This window comes from Manis pentadactyla, chromosome 10, assembly GCF_030020395.1.
Source record: "Manis pentadactyla isolate mManPen7 chromosome 10, mManPen7.hap1, whole genome shotgun sequence".
Taxonomy (NCBI): domain Eukaryota; kingdom Metazoa; phylum Chordata; class Mammalia; order Pholidota; family Manidae; genus Manis; species Manis pentadactyla.
Genome location: NC_080028.1, coordinates 45,865,866 through 45,873,364, shown reverse-complemented (window position 1 = coordinate 45,873,364; position 7,499 = coordinate 45,865,866). Strand labels below are relative to the sequence as shown.

Genomic DNA, 7,499 nt, shown 5'->3' with positions numbered 1-7,499 from the left:
GTGCACCATTTTTTGGAGGAAAAATTGTCAGAACAGTTACTCAAAATATAATTCTTCAACATAGTGGATGCTTATTTTTAGAACTATAATGTACTAGTAATATAATGTAAGTTCATTAAAATTTCCCTTCAAGTCGAGAATATAAGAATGCTTTCGGACACATATTATGTATCATATTATGAATTAGCATCATTTTTCCTTTACAGATTATAAGTGTTATTTTCTAAATTTAACCAAGGACTGATCCGGATCAAGGCTGGGTTACAGATTTTTTTGTGTTTTAATTTACATAGAATAAAATGTACGCATTTTATTGTACAGTTTGATGAATTCTGACAAATGAATACACCTATATAACCAAGAACACAATAAAGATAATATTTCCATCTCCCCAAAAAGTCTCTCCCTTATGTTCTTATCTTTATCCCATCTCCAGTCCCCGGCAACCTGACATCTACTTTCTCTCATTATAGATTTGGTTTATAAGAAGGCTATAGTGTTTTCTAGAGTTTTATATGAGTTGAATTACATTACATAGCATGTATGCCTTTGATCCTGTCATCCTTCACTTAGCATAAAGTTTTAGAAATTCATCCTTGTTATTGCATGTATTAGTAACTCATTTTTAAAATTAAAGCTTTAAAAAACCTACCCTTTTAAAGTATACAATTTGATGGGTTTTGTTTATGCATAACATTTTACAATTATTAGAATGTTTTTATCACTCCAAAAAGAACATTAGCAGCCTCTTCCATTGCTTCCTACTCCAGTTGCTGGCAAGCCAATAATCTATGTTCTTTCCCTGATGAATTGTCAGTTGTGGACTTTTCATATAAATGGAATACTAGGATTGTGGTCTTTTGTAACTTTCTTTTATATAACATGTTTTCAAGGTTCATTCATGTTGAGACATAGATCAGTTTTCATTTCATATTTTTTGCTAAATAATATTCCATTGTATTGATATATCACATTTCATTTATCCATTCATCTGTTGATGGACATTTGGGTTGTTTCCACTCTTTTGACTATTATGAATAATGCTACTATGAACATTCAGGTTCAAAGTTTTATGTGTACAGATATTTTCAGTTCTCATTTGAATATACCAAGGAGTAGAATTGCGGTGTCATTTGGTTATTCTGTTTAATTTTGAAGAACTAAAAAATTGTATTCCAAAATTGCTACACTCTGTTATGGTATTCAGCAAAGAAAGATCATTCCAGTATATCTTCATACACTTGCTAACACTTGCTTGGTCTGTTTTGTTTTTAGCTGTCCTAGTGGGTGTGAAATGGCATCTCATTGTGGTTTTGATTTGCATTTCCCTAATGACTAATGATGATTGTCTTTCCATGTGTGTATTGGCCATTTATTTATCTTTTTGTAGAACTATCTACTCAAATTCTCTGTCCATTTTAAAGTTGGGTTGCCTTTTTATTACTGAGTTGTTAGAGTTCTTTATATAGTCTCTATATAAGTTCCTTCTTAGATATGTGATTTGCAAATGTTTCTCCCATTCTGTGGGTTGTGTTTTACCTTTTGTTATGGTGCCCTTTGAAGTTTTAATTTTGATGAACTCCAATTTTTACATTTTTTTTCGTTTTGTTATCTGTACTTTATATGTTGTTTCTAAGAAACCATTGCTTAATTCAAGGCCACAGCTTTCATGTATTTTGTTAAAGTTTTATATGTTTAGTACTTACATTTATATTTTTGATCCAATTTGAGTTAACTTTTATATATGTTGCAAGGAGGGCTCTATCCTTATTTTTCTGCATGTGGTTATACAGTCTCAGCACCATCTATGGAAAAGGTATTCTTTCCTCATTAGATTATCTTGGCAGTCTTGTTAAAAGCCAGTTCACCATAAATGAAAGGGTTTACATCCTGATCCTCAAATCTAAGTTATTAGTCTATATATTTTTCCTTGTGCAGTGTACTATTTTCACAGCTGTAATTTTATAGTAAGTTTCAAAATAAAAACATTCGAGTCTTTCAGTTTTTTTATTTTCCAAGGTTGTTTGGTTTATTTTGGTTCCCTCGTGTTTTTATATGAATTGTAGTGTCAGTGTGCCAATTTCTACAAATGATTAGCTGAGATTTCCATAGGGATTTCAGAGAATCTGTAGATCTGTTTGTGGATTTTTGGCATCTTAACTATAGATATGCAATTGATTTTGTTACTGATCTTGTATCCTGCAAACTTGCTGAACTTTTTTTCTTTATCTAATTGGCATGGTTAAAACCTCAAGCATAATGTTGACTAAAAGTGATGAAAGCAGACATCCTTTTACTGTTATTGATCTTAGGGAGAAAACATTGAATTTTTCACCATTAATTGTGAGATTGCCTGTAGATGGTCTTATCAAGTTGAGGAGATTCCTTCTATTACTAGTTTGTTTTTAATTTTTTTATTACGGTATTATTGATATATACTCTTAAGAAGGTTTCACATGAAAAAACAATGTGGTTACTACATTCACCCATATTATGGAGTTCCCACCATACCCCACTGCAGTTACTGTCCATCAGTGTAGTAAGATGCCACAGAGTCACTACTTGTCTTCTTTGTGCTACACTGTCTTCCCCACGATCTCCCCCACAGAATGTGTGCCAATCATAATACCCTACTAATTTGTTTTTTGAGTGTTTTTATCACAAAGGATGCTGGAGATTGTCAAATACTTTTACTGTGTCTTTGAGATGATCATCTAGGTTACCCAACAGGTTTATAGTTGTTGTCAGTTTTTCCTTTTAGACTTTTTATTACTGTAAGGTTGGTAGTGCTCTCTCTTTTCTTCCTGATTTTAGTAATTTAAGTCTCTCTTTTTTTATCTTGTTCAATATAACTAATAATTTTCAATTTATTGATATTTTCAAATAACCAACTTTTGTTTCATGGACTTTCTCTAATATTTTTCTAATCTCTACTTCATTTATTTACACTCTAATCTTTCTATTTCTTTCCTTTTGTTTGCTCTGGGTTTAGAATGCTCTTCTTTTTACAGCTTCTTTTTTTAATGCAATATTTTTCTAGTTTTATCATGATATAGTTGACATACTGCACTGTGTAAGTTTTAAGGTATACATCATAATGACTTGACTTATAGATATTGTGACATGACTACCACAGTAAGTTTAATTAACAACTGTCATCTCAAATAAATACCAAAAAAAGAGAAAAAAATGTTTTTTTCCTTGTGATAAGAGCTCTTAGGATTTACTCTCTTAACAACTTCTAAATATACAACTGTTAAGTATAATCATCATGTTCTACATTACATCACAAGTACTTATCTTATAACAGGAAGTTTATGCATTCTGAGCACCTTAATCCAATCTTTCCCCTTCCCTATACCCACAAAGCTGTCTTATTTCACTTAGGATAATGCCTTGAGGTATATTTTTTAGCAAATGGCACAGTTTCTTTTTTTATGGCTGAATAATATTTCATTGTAATATGTAACATTTACATATTCAAAGAAGTTTACTTAAAAAATTTTTTTTTTTATGCATTTGTTTATTTTTAAAATAAACTGCAACTTAGCTTTTCTCACTTGGCCACAGAAATTTGATATTCTATCATTTTACAGATTGAAATTTATTTCAAAAAGTTTATTTACACCAAAATATATACATATATTTATACTCATACCCTCACATATAAATGAGATTGTTTGACCAACATGTTATTTTTATTATTTTCCTTTGTCTCAGTGTACTCATTTTTTGTCCTGATTGCTTTACTTAGTTTTTGGTTCAGATAACCTGCATTAAAATTTGCTTTCCATTAATATTCTACATGCTAAGTGACTACATACAAACATATTTCCACAATGCATCAATGATGTTTTTATATACACAGACACATGCTCATAGTAAAAATTTCCAACCAAGAATATTTAGTGCCTTCCTTTTGTTCTAATGATATTCTTAAAAGAGACTTTATACTTTCTTTATATGTATCCTGTAGTTTTTAAAAATTTATTCTCTTAATAATTAAATTTTTATAGCTATCATGACTTAGGTAATATTTTCTCATTGATTTCCTATTGCTTATTGCTATTACAGTCTTCTGATTTTTAATTTTCAATTTTTTAGCTGGAACACAAAATTCCCTTATTAATTCCACTAGTTTCCTATTGGAGTTTCTTGCATTTTCACAATGCATAAGAATGTCCCTGGGATTAAAAAAGAGATAGGTCCAATTTCATCAATTTTAATATGTCAATAGTTGTAAGATGTACTGTGTTTCATTATTAAATAGATAATGTTCTGAATTAACCTATGAACAATGGTAGATGTCATCCATTATATGATATTTTTCCATCTAAGAAAAGAAAAATGTTAATAAAATAAGACTTAAAATCAATCAGATGCAACGGTTTTATTTATTCTTTTAATATTTTTCCTGATTATGTTGTTTCCTTATGTTATTGCATGTCCAAAATCTTCCAATAAAATATCGATCATTTCTGTTTTTTACTCATCACACTTATTGGGGAGGGGTTTATCGTGCTATGGGACTTTTTAAAAGACTTGGCTTTTGAATTACTTTAACTTATTTACTTGATTTCATTTTCTACTATAGTAATTTACAATTTCCATTTCATTATTTTTAGTTTTAAAAATTTATTAGGAAAAGTGAAAGTTCCTTTCTGTAGGGCTAGTTTATACTTTTGTAAATGAGGAATACATTTAATGTAACAGAATTCCTCCTGGTTATAGCTTTTTCAGCTCTATGTAATTTGCTATGACATGTCTGCATTTCATTGCTTTCCACATAGCAATTAGTTAATTTGAAGTAAATAGCTTAGTTTCCAAGGGATTATATTTCTGTGGATTTTTCAATTCTTTATATCTAAGAATTTATATTATTATGACAGAATCTGGACTATAAAAGCCTAGTTTGTGTTAAATGCAGTCACAGGCTATCAAGTACTCTGGGGAACGTTCTTTCCTTGACCCACAGCAGATAATACTATTCAGAAAAAGTGTGTAATCTTTGTGTAAAAATCAGCATGGTTTTCTAATTCAAACTTTCTTTGAATGTACAATGATTGTATTATTCCAAAAGATCCTACTACATTAATCCTACGGCTTTTAACCTGAGCCTCTGTGATCCATAATGAGATCTCTGCCATCTGTCCCCAGGTCTGTGCTCTCCTGAGTGTCCACTAGTCATTTCAAAGATATTTCTCTAATTTTAGTTGAACCTTTACTTTAGACACCTTCTATTTACAAATTTGTAATAATTTCATCAATAGATTTAAAAGATATTTATTTTTATCCAATATTCCTGTGTTTATAATTGCTATATTTTCCTCTGTTTTCTCGATATGAGAAGTGTTATTATTCTGCTTCACATGTATTTTATGTGATTATTCATCCATTGTAGACATTTTTATGTGAAATTACTCTTATTACATTGGTTTGGATAGTATTATTTGGTATATTTGAGAAGAGATACAAAGAATTTACCCTATATTTTCCTGAGTAATGATTTTTATCATATGTAAAAAGAAGATTATGAAGTAATTTTTCAAAATGATACTTTTTTTAGAAATTGACTTGCAAAACTGTCAGATACTGGTTTGAAAAAATGAAGATACCAAGACAGCATGAGCAAGGCTCAATAGAAGTTATGTTAAAGACCTGCTGAGAAAATTCATGTAACTTAAGTATTTATTATTTAAAAACAAACAAGATTATAAACTTCAAAAGTAAAACCTCTGTTGCCATTCATGTTTTTGTGATGTTTAAAAATATTACATTCTTTTACTTAGTCGAGAGCAAGGCAATTTTTTTTTATTGAGTCTTTGAAGGCTTTCTTAACTTGGTTGTTTCTCAAGGTATAAATAAATGGGTTCAATGTAGGGGAAATAGAAAAAATGAGCAGTGAAACAACTTTATTAATGGTCACTTCTTCCTTTGCTGTAGGATTCATGTAGATGAAAATGCAGGTGCCATACGTGATGGAAACCACAATCATGTGGGAAGAACAGGTCAAAAAGGCCTTTTTCCTTTGTTGAACAGAAGGGAATCTGAAAATTGTCTTGATGATGGAAGCATATGAGAGAACTACACAGGTAAGAGTCATATTTAGGGTCAGCACAGCACAGATGATGACTTTCTGTTCCATGGACCATGTATCTGAGCATGAGATTTTCACTAAGGGAAATGCATCACAGCCAAAGTGATCAATCATGTTGGAGTCACAAAATTTTAGATTTAAGCCCAGGCTAAGGGGTGGGATTATTAAACATAAACCAGCCATCCAAGAACATATGATGAGAATCCTGCAGACTCTGCTGCTCATGATGATCACATAATGCAGGGGTTTGCAGATGGCCACATAGCGGTCATAGGACATGGCCGCCAGCAAGAAAAATTCTGTTACTCCACAGAGGTCGATAAAAAACACTTGGGTGGCACAAGCATTGTAGGTAATGACCTTGTCACCTGTTGCTATGTTATATAAGTATCTGGGGATAATGGCAGTTGTGAATGAGATCTCCAAGAAAGAGAAATTTTTAAGAAAAAGTACATGGGTGTTTTAAGGTGAGAATCCACAAAAGTGAGTGTGATGATCGTCAGGTTTCCAGCTACATTCAGTGTGTAGGTGAGAAATAGAAAGATGAAAATCAGAACCTGCAGGTCAGGGTCATCTGTCAGTCCCAGCAGAATGAATGTAGTTACTGTACCATTTCTCATCACTGACTTCTGACTTCTCTCCAATCTGTATGTGATAGATAAATTTTCTTATAGATTATGGATTATTTCAATTGTTCTAAAATTTAATGTTTTTACTCATTTCTATTTCATTATAGTTATAATAATACCTATATCTGCATTTTATGTTTATCCTGTGCTTAGGATTTTCCCATATGACTAAGCAGGGTGCTGAGGAGGCTTAATTTTCTGGGTGGCAAAAATACGTTTTGGCTCTCAAGAATTATTCCATGTTCAGAAACAAAATCACAATATTTTACCCTTGATTTCATGTCTTTTCTTGACACTTTGTGTCTTTTCAAATAACTGTGCCAACATAATTTAGGCTTATAATACAGACTCTAGAGCAAATCTTGAGAACTTTGTGCCAAAAGAAGGCTCTTGTTGGTGTTTTTTAGGTTATGTATGCTTAATTCTTATAAACAAACTTTTGCCCTGCTGGTCACCACCATCCCTGCTAAACACTTAACTTATTTTTTTTTAATATATATATTACTTTTACTGCTAATGCAAGTGATGACTGCCTACTCTTTCCATTTACATCTTCCAGCCAATGAATTATTTTATCTTGATTGATGTTATATCAGTGGGGACTTAAATGTTTCTAATATACTAAATCTGTATTTCAAATCTTGAGCTCCTGACATCAATTAACAGAAAATAATTCCTTTTTGTACTTGGTTTATTTGCTTTATGAATGGATTCACTTATTGTTAACATATGTATTGTATGTTAGCAATAAGTGAATTGGGGCAGAATTGCTT

At 31.2% G+C, this 7,499-nt stretch overlaps 1 pseudogene; it reads right to left on the bottom strand.

Annotated features, from left to right (window-relative positions):
- Nucleotides 1–5,781: 5,781 nt before the first annotated feature.
- On the bottom strand, nucleotides 5,782–6,717 carry LOC130685125 (olfactory receptor 6C2-like; annotated as a pseudogene).
- Nucleotides 6,718–7,499: the final 782 nt, after the last annotated feature.